This window comes from Anopheles cruzii, chromosome 3, assembly GCF_943734635.1.
Source record: "Anopheles cruzii chromosome 3, idAnoCruzAS_RS32_06, whole genome shotgun sequence".
In the NCBI taxonomy this organism is placed as follows: Eukaryota; Metazoa; Arthropoda; class Insecta; order Diptera; family Culicidae; genus Anopheles; species Anopheles cruzii.
This window is the reverse complement of record NC_069145.1, coordinates 67,367,933-67,381,845: the sequence shown is the minus strand read 5'-3', so window position 1 is coordinate 67,381,845 and position 13,913 is coordinate 67,367,933.

Here is a 13,913-nt window from a genome sequence, read left to right as displayed (position 1 = left end):
GGAGGACCAGTTTTACGACGTCCGCGCGCACCGAAGGGTGCTAAGGTCGCGCGCGGTGGCGTCGGTACTCGCGCCGGAGATCATTAAATTTTTGCCTCAACCTATTACCCATTATTGGCTCCATCATTATCATTACCGTCATTCACCGGACGGTACAAAGTTACTGTCCGATGAATGATGTTTGTTTGGACGCAGTTTTGTTCCCCTCTCTATTAGTTGTTATTGTTACAGCACAGCACTGTTGACAACGGCTCGCCGTCCTCGTGGGATGACACGTGGCGTTCGGGAGGGAACCCGAAATGCTTCTTCGACCGTCCACTATTTGCTTCTCTGTCAATTATTCAATCAAGACGATTAGTAGCTACCGGCCCCAGGCCGGAGTGATATGGCTACCTCATAGTGATTCTAATTTATTTTTTCACAATCTATCCCTTTTTTCTTTACTTGTCCTTTTCTAATCAATTCGTGATCTATCATTTCGTGTAAATGATCTATTTGCAATATTTTCAGTACTATTCGTTGTAGCATCGTCTTGCTTTAGTTTTTGCCCGTAGTCCGGCTCCGGAAGCCATTACTTTACTGTTTGTTGCCATGTCTCACTCCGTGTTATAACCCCGCACACAAATCGGAAGGACCGACAGGATCGTAAAAAGCTTTGTTGGCCACAGAACGGCTGGAATGGTTCATATTTCTGCGCTGAATCTAATTATGAAATGTAACCTGGAAAAAAAACACCTTCCGTCTAGCCTTTCCGCTGCGGAAAGCTCGTTCAGATGCCACCAGTCCGGCGTATCTCGCGCGACCAATCAGTTGACATGTGAATCGCGTTGCGATAATCCAAGATTTACTACTTCGCTAGTAGTACCTGGTAATAAAGCCGTGTGGCGCGACTCTACCCCCGTGCGTGTGCCACCCTTTGCCCCGGGGTCGGTAGGTGATCTGTGCAGACTTGGGGCACTTTTGAAATTAAAAACTATATCACTGTGTCACCGGCCAGGAGGGCCACGAACCCTCGTGCCACATCTCCGGGTGGGTCAGTCTCGCGCCCTCGGGCTGGCAGATGGTGGCCGGTTTGGTTTTGGGCCCACTCATCGGTCAAGCTCGGTGGACCAGCTCTCGGGGGCTCGGGTCTACCTTCGCCATTTGACAAACTAATTCATTTCTTACCTAATTTATTAGCATACATCGCGTATGCACCCTTCCCGGATGGGCCCCAGGTAGCGTATCCTGGCTGGCTGCCAGCGCCCAGGCGGCGACTTCAATTTGTTAATTAATCCTAATTTTACGAACTTTTATTATTCTGCTTGCCAGCGGTGTACGTTCGTACGTTTTTATATCGTTTCGGCTCCGTCGATGCCACTCGCGTGGCACTAAAAGTGTGGCGCTCTTTTTGTTCTATTTGAGCATATGTCTTCTTTTTTTTGAGTGCTATGTTATCAGTGACCCGAGTGCGTACATATTTGCCTCACATGGCATCGCTCACCTTCTTTGTTTGCTTACCCTTACGCTGCGAAGCGGCCAGCGGAAAGTATGCATCGCTTTTGTCATGAATTAATTAAATGATTTGGTAAAAATAGATTAATCTTTGAAGGGTGGTGCTTCCTTAATCCTTGTGCCGCGAGCGACCGATGCCCATCGTACGCCGGAAGGCCAATAATTATTCTGCGCAACGAATCAATCTTCCTCCAGAAAAGTACGATAAACATACTGGGACTGGGGTCTTCAGATGTAAAACTGTAAAGGATTAAAAACGCAATCCTACAATCGTCGAGCCTGGAGCAGCCCTCCGCTTGCTCCGGGTCTCAAACGGTATCGTTTGAAAAACGTGTATTTCCGAACCAAACCCACCGCCCCCCTGGCCACCGGGACCCAGGGCTGGTGGTGTCCCAATGGCTGCGCTGCGCCGCCAATAAACAAGGGCAGTAATAAATTAAAAAAGTGTCAGCTTTTGGCCCGTTATCAAAATAATTGATCTTGATACTCTGGGGTGCCCGCCGCACTACTCGCTCCGCCCGGCGATCGGACCGCGGACGGACGTCGTGTGGTAGTGTGCGGCATTCTGGCGACTGGCAAGGGCCCGGTTTTATGCTGGGGGGAGGGTCCCACCTGCTCCGTCCGGGACAGCCGGGTCTTTGAGGGGTCTGCTGCATCAAGCGCTCTAGTTTTCGTTTTTCGGTTTCTTCTTCTTTCGGACAAACATGTCCTCTGGCCCTCCTGCGAAAGTGTCGCATTTGGGACCCGGCCGGAGGTCATGAGCATGAGAATAAAGAGTGGGCAATGCCGAGGGGAGTTATGATACGGCCCATTTCAATTCCGTACCTTTCTCGCGGGGCTTTTTGAGCGGGGAAATTCAATTTTTATTATTTATGAAGTTTGATGATACCCACCCAACGGGACGGGATGTGAGTAGTAGTTTTCGTTAATCTTCCCAATCGGCCCGGCCGTTTGGGTGCGCACGTTTTACGAGCGAACGCGGCTCGCAGTTCGCAAACGCGTAACCGCCTTTCTTGATAAGCGCAAGATGAGCCACGTGTCTTCTTGGTGGTGGTGGTGGTTGTTGCGCACTCGGGGGGCCGGACACCCGGGAACGGGGTCGATTGGCGATTACCGGCGATGGCAGTTTGGGCAGCACGCCAACGGGAATTAAAAAAAACATGATCCGTTTCCTTTTTAACACCTTTCAGTTATTTACGAGTTCCGCTAAAGACATGATATTATTAGTTGGGTGTTGCGTTTTTTTTTGTATTTCGCCAGGACCTGCCTCCATTTTGCGCGTCATTTGCGGTTCGGACGGTTGGCAGCGCACGGCATCGGCATTGATGCAAAGCATTCCATTAAATAGTTATAGTTTTTTAATGTTTCGATATTTTAATGTTTTGCAGGCCTTTTTTTATTCGAATGAGAACTTGCCGCGTTTTTTCTGTGGGAAATTAAACAAAAAGATGTTCCTTCGTGGGGTCCGGAATGTTCAGCTGTGAAGTGGAACCTTCGCTTTGCCTCTTGCGAGTCATTGGCACCGTCGTTTCGACCGATGTGCTAGATAGTTAATTAAGATATTACTCTTAATGCCATTCGCAGTGCATAAAAATGCTGGAAATTAAATAATATTTATTTCACTTTTCCTATCCCACTGGGCTCCTCCGACGGACCGCGACCAAAGGTGCTGGAGCGTTGGTTTGGCGTGGAATGATAAATAATGGAACAGTTATCAGGTGCCAGAGCCCGGGAGAGCCTCCAAACGCATCGTGATCGCAGCTTAAGAAGCCAAGGGCTTACGTGCTACCGGCGGAGAGGCCGGCGGGATTGGCGCTGACCCGGTCGGGGCCGCCTGCAGTCCCGGGCGATTGTATTAAATAATAATTTTAAATTATGGATCTTCGAACAACGGACAAAAAACAACACGATATACAGTGCAAAGAAAAACGAACTACGGAGCGAAACCTGGCGTCCCGGCGCGGTTTGGGTTTTGGGATGAAAAATTCGCTAAACGTTTCATTACACACATTCCGTTCGTGCTCTGCTCTCGCCCTTCGGAAGGGGGCATAAACCGGGGGAACCGAACCCAAATGCCATGATAAGAACGTACGTAGCAGCGTATGAGCATAAGACGGTCGCGGCGTGGCGAAGACAACAACGGTGTGCATTTTTGATGGTAAATTCTTGCGCATGAATTGATAATGTGCGCTCGAGTAACACGGAACGGCTCGGAGGCTCGGAGGTTCGTGCTAATGTGCGAGCAACGGTCAGTCGGAAGCGAGAAGAAAAGAGGTGACGATGATGAAATATGCTTCAGCCGTTCTGCCGCTGTAGGGAGCAGACCGAAAGTAAGACAGTTCATTTGCGTGAAGATAATTCCGATAAGTAATCTTGCGCCAGTCCTGCGGACGTGTCCGGAGATAAGTTCCGGGCAACGCGAATCGATCATCATCGATCGGTCCAATATCCAATAAATTCTGCTCGCTTCTGTGACGTCGCTTTTAATTAACGTTAATCCACATTGTCGACCTATTCCGTGTTGTCGACCTTTTGGCTCTTCCAGGGATCAGGATCTTCGATGCTCTCCGCCTGTTTTAAGTGCATTCAGTGCAAGTGACAAAACTTCCCAGAATTGTAGGAATGATCAGTTGTATCATGTCCGACATTTTTAGTCTGGTTACGGGAACGATGAAATCTTTCTTCGATTTAAAAAGTTCGACAAAATTGTCACGTTGAACACAACATTCTGTGTTGAATCGTTCATCGATCAAATACATGCGCGCGGAGTTATCATAAGTTCCTGATAAGTTCAGGTTGAACAACGACATAAAAATGTTGGCAATAGATAGATAAATACTGCGAATCCTTTACGAATCCTGCGGAACGTGCGTAATAATTAATCCATTTGCCTGCAATTTAACTTTAAAATATTTAATTTATGTTACGGATCTTCGTCGAGTCTCTTTTCGATCGACGATGTTCGTTGATTCGTGCGATCTTCACCGTGTGTTTCAAATAGTAAACATGTTGATTCGTTTGCTTTTATTTCTTAAATTCAACTTTTGGTAAGTTTTCGGGGTCGGAGTGTTTAATAAACTGTTTTGATAGGTTCCTCAAGCAGTTCTATTGGCGTTCTTAAGATTGGTTGAGCTACAGGATAAAGCGCTGTCGGTTTACAATTACGTTTCGTTTAGTGGTAATTCACTGATCATTCACTGATTTCTTCCTTCGTTCGTTCAATAACAAAATTTTAAATAACATTCGAATTACTTTGATTCGTTAATCTATCATCCGTGCGATTCGTTTCATACAAAACGCTGAACTATTTTTATTGGCGTGGCGTGGCCTTTAGGGTCCTCCGTGAAAACGGTGTCTGTGTCACGCCAGGTCAATTGAACGCCTGCTGACAAAAACTGCAACTAGTGTCTGGCACCGCGGTGCTGCGCTCCGTGTCCAGCACACCACCACCACGTGGCCCACCGACGATGTACGTGCCATTTTGCAGTGCGTTTTCACCTGCGCGTGAACACACACACACACACGGCTGGTCTACACGCCACACGCGGAAAACTTTACGTGCGTTCGTTCATTCAACATTCGCGCTCCATCAATCGCACCCATTATGCCACAGTTGGCCACTCAGCACCAGCCTGCCAGCCTGCCAGCCAGCCGGCCGGCCGGTCGGGGCGCGGACCTGTCAGAATGATGTGCACTTTCGCTTTCGCTACATCGACCATCGACCCGACCGACAGACTCGGGGCCCCGGGGGCACACGGATCCTACATTTCGTGTGCCGTTTTTAACGTTCCACACCGCGGCGGCGGGCGTGCAAGGTCCGGAAGCATATGTCCCCTCGTCGGAGCACATTAAACGTGGTCGCCTCGATGACGCCTTCCCCGACACACACGACACGGCACCCACTAATGACAGAGTTACGCCGGTGACACGAACCAAAAATTGACGTGTCCCGCTCCCGAGGATCCCGGGTCCTGGGAGCGACGAAAAATTGTGAATGAATTGGCACGAACCGGCCAAAGCGGGACAGAAAAACCAAAAGCAAAACCACCTCCGGACTCCGGAGCTAATCTGGCCGAAACGGATTGAATACCGGGCACGTAGTTGGGTCTAGTTGGGTGCTGCTCCTCCCTCCCACTGTCCCGTGGTCGGTAAAGATCTGACCTTGAACCACATTCCGGGTTCCTCCGCCGTCCCGTGATTGGCCTTCGTGTCGAACGTGCGCCATCGCGGTTTTGGCGTCGCCTCCCCAAGTAGATCCCAGAACTTCCGGGGGGGAACCCCTTTTTCTGGCACGTGAGACCTGGTCTTCCGGCCACCCGTCCCCCGGGCCGGAAGACAGAACCCGGCCATTGACCGTACGCGCGACGTGTCGTCGCCGTGGCGGGAAATGGCCGGTGAACCGCTTTCGTTCCTGTTCAGAAATTTAATGAAATCGATGACTGGGGCCGGGGCGTTGTTTCTTATTGTGGTCTGCATCCGCGTTCTGCATGTGTGTGTGGGCGCGCGGAAGGATGACTTCTTGATGACGGCGCGGCGCGGCAAGTCTTTTCGTCTTCGTGACTTGATTTTTTGTTGGTCCCCAGAACGACTTGAGCGAGTTGCGGCGAGTTACACGTGCCGGGGATGCCAAGGTCTGGATGCGCTCAAGGACACGCGAACTGGCCGGGCCCCCCCCAGGTTGTACCTGGACCGGAGCGGTACATCCCATCCTTGACCGGGGCCCCGCATAATGCATGCTGCCGCCCATATTAACTAAGAAAACCCTGAGAAAGTCCACGTACACGGCACGCGGCCGTTGTGGCTTTTCGGGGCGGACCCACCCGTACTCAATTCCGGGCTTTCCAGGGTTTGGGGGGTTGTGTTTTTTCCGACGTTTCCTTTGCTTCCCTGCTTCTGCCGGCGGTGGGGTTGGTGCTTCATGTTGGCCCTGGTCGTGGCCCTGGTTCTGGTCGCGCGAAAATCGCTGGACCACGCACCGGCGGGCCACGCGGACGAGCGGACTCATTCGGCACGTTCTTCCCGGCCCGGAAAGTCCTGCCGGCAGGTCCGGCAACAACCGGTCTGGGCGACGGGCGTCTGGGTCGAGGTCGAACGTCGATATGACGGCTCGCTCCCTCCCTCCCCACGGGTTGCATCCTAATTTTTGTTATAATTCCAATCATGCGCCACATAACGTACGGCTTCACGGCGTGCACGTCTCGATCACGTTTGGCCCCGTTGGTCCCGAAGGCGGAAGTACCTCCTCCGTTGCTGGTGCTTTCGGGTGTGGAGGTGTGTCTACGCTCTGGCCGACAGAAAAGTGCGGCCCTGCTGCTGGTCCGCTGATCAGTTCTGCACGTGACGCGTCTTGGGTTGGGGAAATTGAAACTAAACGACTGCGTGCCCGACTGTCAGTGACAGTGAGGCCCCGGGACAGCGGAATTGATTTTGGATGCACCACCTTCCGGGGGTTTTCATTCAAAAACCCAATTCGACCGCAAAAGAGTCTGCCTGTCATTGCTGCATTCGCTTTAATGGCCACCGATATGTGTCGGCAATGGTCGGTCCACATCGGGTGGTCTCTCTGTTGAACCCGGAACCATTATTGAAGTCACTTCGACAGACAGCATGGCGAATTGACCTCCGCACCTCAGGATCTCGGATCTGAATTCCCTCGCCCCGGAAGGTAAAGGGAGTTGGCTAGTGGCGGGGATCGCCTCTCGTCCCGGTCCCGGACATGGGCAGGCGCTTCCCGCGCCCTGATAAGATGAAGAATTGGGTGCAGCCAGCTGGAAGGAAGTTTACCGTCCCGCAAGTCCCGAAGTGCGGGCCCGGGCCGAAGCACGTGAGCGAAGTATAGCGTACGCGGCGTGGTTTGCATACTAATGGACCTAATCTAATCAAACCGCGCCCGCCCGCTGCCACCGGTCGGTCGGAAGGACCATTACTACCGTTCGCCTGGGTCTGGGTTGGGACGGAGGAGAAGAAAGACCACAACATACCTTCACAACGGCGTCGTACCTGCGGCGCCGACTGCTTGGGTGGAACCGGCCAGGAATGCCATCATACGCGGGCTGTTATCATCGTCCTGTGGCACACACACATGGGCACCCGGGTCATGCGCATTCCTGGACCCACTTCTAATGGGGAATCCAATTTGACAACTCTTGGGCTTTTGCCGGCCGTGGCCTCAGCGAGATTCGAGCGGCGAGGCCGCAGAGTGAGTGTTGACATCGTTCCTATAGAAACCTCTCTCTCCCGCGAGAGAAGGTGATAACACGCGCCGGAGACGGCTTCCGTTGCAGCATCCTCTCCACATAGAGTGTCCGGGATTCCTGCACCCGACTGTCTCTCTCTCTCTCTGCCTTTCGATTCTTTTGACCACCAGAAGGAAGTCGTTTGGCCGTGGTAGCGCTTCGCTTTGGTGTATCCGGACTCCGGGAGCCACGCCAACCAAGCGGGATACCGTCCGTCGTCCTGTCGTCCTGTCACGGGTCTCGTTCCCTGCCAGCCGGGCGTTGAGTGCGGTGTTCATTACAGCTTTCAACGATTCGATTTTAATTAGCCAAGAGGACAGTCCGTCGCAAGCTGTTTTTGCGCTGCTCCGAACTCCTTTTTGTGTGCGCGTTTTTGGTCCACTCGAACCGAGGGTCGAATAAAAAGTGACAGTTTGTGGTGTGCGGTGGTGCGGTGTGGCCACTATCGGCGGGGAGTGGTGTCTGGGACTACTTTTTGGTACCAGACCCTGGTACCAGGATCGGAGAAACAGGTGGTTTCAGCGAGTGTCACACGGATTCGAAAGGACCCCTGGTTGTCGAGTGCCGGGTTCTCCGTGTGTGTGAGGTGTAGAAATCGGACGGATTTTCGCGCCTGCCACTGGTCGCGCGCGCATCCACCGCGCCAAATTCAATTAGCCTTCACAGCTGTCCGGCCACAATCCGGAATCGGTGCTCCGCTTGGTGCCTCTAGACGAAAGGGTCCGTGCCGTGCCGACCATGTGGGGCTACGGAATTTACGGCTTCGACATGGCGTACGCCGGCAGCAGTAGTAAGTACCCCACCACCCGGCACCCGCTTGGCGTGATTCTTCCTCGGCCTCGGCCCATTGAAAGCCCGCCCGGAGAGCCCCTAATGTGTGCCGGTGTCCGGCGCGTTTGATGTGACAGCCGCCCGCCGGGCTCGGTGTCTGAAAATGATTTCGATTTGTTTACGCTTCGCCGCTTCGCACAGTGGTCGTCGTCGGACAGTTCAATATTGTTAAGGCCGCGTGGCTCCCCTTTCTTTTGCCGTTACGCGGCGCAGTTGCGATTTTAATTTTCGTCTTACTTACTTTGGCCCTCTATTTCTTCTCTCTATTTCCAGTGGCTGACCCCAATCAAGTGGTCGCGCAACAGAAGCGTGGAGTCTCGGCGACTGTGGGGTAAGTCGGGTGGGCCATCATTTCCTATCACTTGTCCCTCGAAGGCGGGTTTCGAACATTCCCCCCCACCCCGGGTTCACACATAGCGAACGAAGTTTTCCGCGTGGCAGTCGTCGCCCACCGAGAAGAGGCAAGGTTGGCATTCCTGTCGGCTTCGTTGCGGCAAATAAAATCAATAAAAATTTAAATAGAATTCAATAAAAGTACGCTGCCGCGTATCGCCCACCGGAATCAGAACCCCGGAATGATGACGGGATGGTGATGGTGATGGTGGCAAATGATTACCCACTGGGCGAGGACCATTGCATTCTTCTTGCCGACGGATACGGTACGGTGTTCGCAATCTGCCCGATCGGCAGAAGAAGCTCCAAATGGCGAAGGTGATTTCCATTTTCTTACATTACATTTCTCGCTCTCTCTCTCCGTCTCTCTCTGTCTGTCTATCTGCCGACCTGTGCCGTCATGCAAACGATTCCGCCCGGACGCACAGCAGTCTTCGGGAGGTGTCGTTGTGGCTGATTGTGTAGTGGTGTAAGAGGACTGGACCTGCGACCGTAGCAACACTCGATCACTTGGGCCATTTACAGAGCGAGAGAGAGAGAGTGTGTCTTTACCGCGCCGTCTTTTAGAATTAAGTCCCTTTGGGGTCCACAAATAAAGCTCTCTCAATTATCGAAGTATTCTTCGGCTAATCAACTCACAATTGCCAGCCGAGGACGACTATCGCGCGGGTAACGAGACCATGCGCCTCCATAATCGAATATTGGATTGAAAAATAAAACCCTGTGCGCTGTGCCCGGTGGCTCCGGTGTCCAGTACACGTCCTCCGATCACGGCACGCGCAGTTCCGTCGGAAACTACTTTGGTGGTTTTTTATTTTCCCAACACCAGCAGTTGGTAGCAGTTTAAACTGTCCGCCGCCGCCCCCGGATTCCAATGTGAGCTGGAGCCCCACATGAGCTGGAGTTGCGTTCGCCACCCGATACAGCATCGGGTCCACCGAAGGGTGACCACCGAAGAAACCAATTTCCACAACCTCCTCCAGCTCAGACGGCCGTTCGGTCGGTTGTGGTGAAGAAAATTAAGCGCAAGGATGTGGAAAAGCGTCACACAACCCGGGAGTGGCACACAGCACCTGCCAAAATAGTGCCAATAGCGCGCGGAGGCACTTTGGCCACTTGATGGCCGGAGTGCAGATTTTCTTCGCAAGCCCCGTTGGCGAGTTGGTGTGACGAAGCTTAGGGGATAACAAGAATTCGCCCGCAACGAACACCAAACCCCGGGGCCATAAACACGGGGCCGGTGGAGAGCGATCAGGGGGCGTAAATGAAATGAAACGCCAGCAGTTACCAGGGCGTGCGCTCCAAGTACTCGATAGTACTGCTCCCATCCTTCCACCAGCACCAGCTGAGGTCAAATCGAGACCCACCGCGCCCCAACGGGGGGAAGTAGTGTTTTAGGGACGGTTGGTGGGACAGCAGCAAAAAAAAATGAAAAAACGGAAAAGAAATGCGAAGTCAGCACTCAGACGTCGTAGTCCTTGCCCCGGAGCCGCCCCGTAGGTGCCATCTTGATCTCCGTTCTGTGTCATCCCCAATCGCGTCAGTTGGTCGTGGAGTTGTGTACCCCGCGCCGCTGCACCACCACGGCGGGGTGATAATGCCGTAGTTTACGCTTCGCCCGCTCGGAACGACCGGAGCCGGCAACGGGTGTACCGAACAGCTTGACCACCCCCAGCCGGGGACTATTCCGTTCGCCCGCGCTCTCTCTCTGTCTCGTTTGAGCTATTACTACCGAGCAGGCCGCTGGCACCACACTACCCCGGCCCGGTTGGCTGGCCATTACCGTTCGGTGTGCTGTGTGGCGTTGTTTTTATTTCGAAGGTAATAACGATTCTTTGTCTTTATGTGCGCCTCCATCGGACTCGAGTTCGCTCTCTCTCTCTCTCTCTCGCACTCTGTTTCCTGGCCATAATAATGGTGTTGTGGATGCCCCATGATGGGGGGCACCCGCGTGGGGGGCAAATGGTGCGAACGAAGGCACCGAGGCTCTTCTGGTGTCCCTGATGCCGAGCATGGACGATGGTAAGTGGCCTTTCGGGGTGTGTGTTGGCTGAGGTCGGACTGCGTTCCGAACCTGTTACGAAAAGCGAGTTCCGAGTTTCAAATAGACAAACTCTATAGTGACGTTTGCTGATGCCCCTTAACTAATTATCCCGTTTTTTTATCCTGCGTTTCGTGCGTAGATTGGAACACTCCTTTCGTTCCTCTGCGAGGTGGTGCTCCTGTGACGCTGGCCAACGTCGTTGTCCTTTTTTCAAGTCTCCGTGTTTTTTGCTCTCTCTGTCTCTCTCTTTGTCTATTGGTTCGTCTCTTTATATGGACCGACACTCTACGGGCGAGCCGGGAATGTTTGAAACGGAAACGGCTTCGGTGATGGTGCACAGCACACACACACGGACACACAGCTCATGGTAAGGGCATCGGTCGCCCTTACATCGCCCGAGGCTCCGTTCTGCGCATGTCCTTTGCTGTGGCGGTGAAGGATCGTCCTCGCGGCCATGGGTCTGCTCTGCGCTCACCACAGCCGCCAGGAGAACGCTCTCGCCGCCAGCAAACGCTCATTCTCACCTTGCGTTATCGCCTTTCACCTTTCACGCGCCGGTCGAACTCAGCGCGTCACGAAAGAGTTGGAAAGTCCTTCGAAAGAGAGAGCGGGAGAGATAGGCACTAGGTGAGTGAGAGACCAAGAGAGACTTTCTCTCTCTCTATCTCTCTCCTTGTGGGGGAACTCAAAACGTTGATTATTATTATTGGAATTGCAAACAAAAAATACATATTTTCCAACTCGTCACTATCGTCCCTTTCGATCGGCGTTCGGAAACCGGCGCGGGGGGAGCCCCCTGTTTCCGGCCCACCGCAAGATACCGGCGTAAGGGACCCTTCACACACACACACACAAACAGAGTTCACTATCTTTACCATCTCGACTCACACAACGCTCGGCGCGGCGCGGCTTTCGATTCTTTCACTTGGAGAGGGAAAATATTTTGGCTCGAACAATATGGCCCACCCGAGCATTCCTTTGTGCATCGAACCGAGGGTGTGTGGGTGTGTTCCGAAAGGATGCACCTCGTCTGGTGGTGTGGTTTGGTGCGGGACAGGTTCGTGTTTTGGCATCCCCTCGAAAAGAAAGTGCTTTCGGTTGAAGGTGTTGGGCCCTTTTGGAACTGAAAAGGGCTTCGGTTTTTTGCCTCACGTTAAAGCTTGACGCTGTCGGACCGGTTTTGATGGTGCTTCCTGGTACTGCCAATTGTCGGTGTGTGTGTGTCTTAAGATTGTTTCTTTTGTGCCTCCAGCTACCGGAAAAAAGTTCGGGGATTTTGGGGCTTCTACTCTAATGGTAGGCTTCAAGTCCGGATGATGCGTTTTTAGTCTTCTGTGGTCCGGTCCTCTGATTGTCGCATTATGCAATGACGCTTCAACCATTGATCCACTGATCCAGTAATATCCTGCCTACGGGATCGAATCGGAATGGGACCTGAGTGGGGCGGAAAGGCAAAATCAAAACCTGTCATAAGATTGCGCTAATGCGATAAGAAAGCCCACCGACCAAGGACGGCAAGGACGAAACGCTACGGAGAAATTAGGTCGATAAAAGGGACGCGGCGCCACACACGCGGAGTTAAGGGTGTTCCGCGCCGCGCCAGAGGGATGCGTTCCGGAGTAATCCTTCGCAGCGGGATGCCAATTACCCAGCCCGGGCCCAGCCAGCCTGTCGACGACGGCATCCCGCAGCTCGGGAAGGGGGGCTCGGGGCGATGTGGTGTGCCGAACGCGCTGCGCCCTCGGGGTGCCCGTTATGTCAATCAGATGCGGCCCGTGTGTGCGTGGCGCTTCGATAAAGGAGATACTTCACATTCATGCCACGCGAGCGGCATCGTAAACGCAGCCGGAGAAGATGAACCTGATTTGTGATGGAGTCGCAGTCGCGCCCGACGACACATACCGTTCAAAAATGCAGCATAAACTAACATTCAACGGATTTACGGAGGCGACTGGGCCAGTAATCTGGGGCTGTAAGTCGACCGTTTGATAGGAATGCGTGCGGCGCTTTCGTTTCTTAGAGTGTATGTTACTGAAACAAACATTAAAGGATTGGTTGGAGTTCTTCAAATAAACTTAAAAACGGTTCTCTACTTTCTGGGCCAATGGAATTTGGAATATTGCTTCACTGCACAACATTGAAGCGTTGATTTATGGATGCGTTCCGCTTGGAAATTCTTTAAGGCTGTACTGTTTATTTAGACATTCGGTCGCCAGCCTCTGCGGGATGCGTCAGTGCCCAGGCAAAGCAACAGGTACGATGCTGCAGGCTGTGATAGGAACTCACAGCAACGATTTGAATACGATTGCCATCAAATAATTAATCAACTCGCTCGTTCCCAGTCTCCTGTCAAGCCACAAACAATTAGCTCGCTCCTTTTCGGCAATGACCACGATAATTGTAGCAATTGTGCCGAGACGGAACGACGCCTGGCGCGTGCCAGGCACTATTGGCTCCTTGACATGATATATTAACATCCTTGCGACCGTACAAACTGGAGTGCGCGCTCATCCTAAACCAACTGGATTCAGCCAGCAGCTGGTTGCGCAAACAAATCAATCACCACGCCTGTCAGCCAGCCATTGATGCGGCCCCCGGGGTCCTGGTTCTTTTGCCCTCTTAATTTCCCAATATCATCGCGGCGCGGAGGAGCTATAAAAAACGGTTCCACCGCGCGCGTCGGAAAGTTACACCTGGGCCGGGGCCTGTAGCCGCAGCAGCAGCAGCATATGGGCCACATATGTTGCTCTCTGGCCCGTTGCAAACCCCTCCTGTCTGGTCTGGTGCGTCGTCATGTTCCTCATGGCGCACCGGTGTCAATGGAGCCCGCGAGCCCCGCGATAGTGCGCCCGTTTGCGTTGAGCATTTAGCCCCTAATCTTAACAAGCAATCTAGCGCCACCAGCACGCTACATA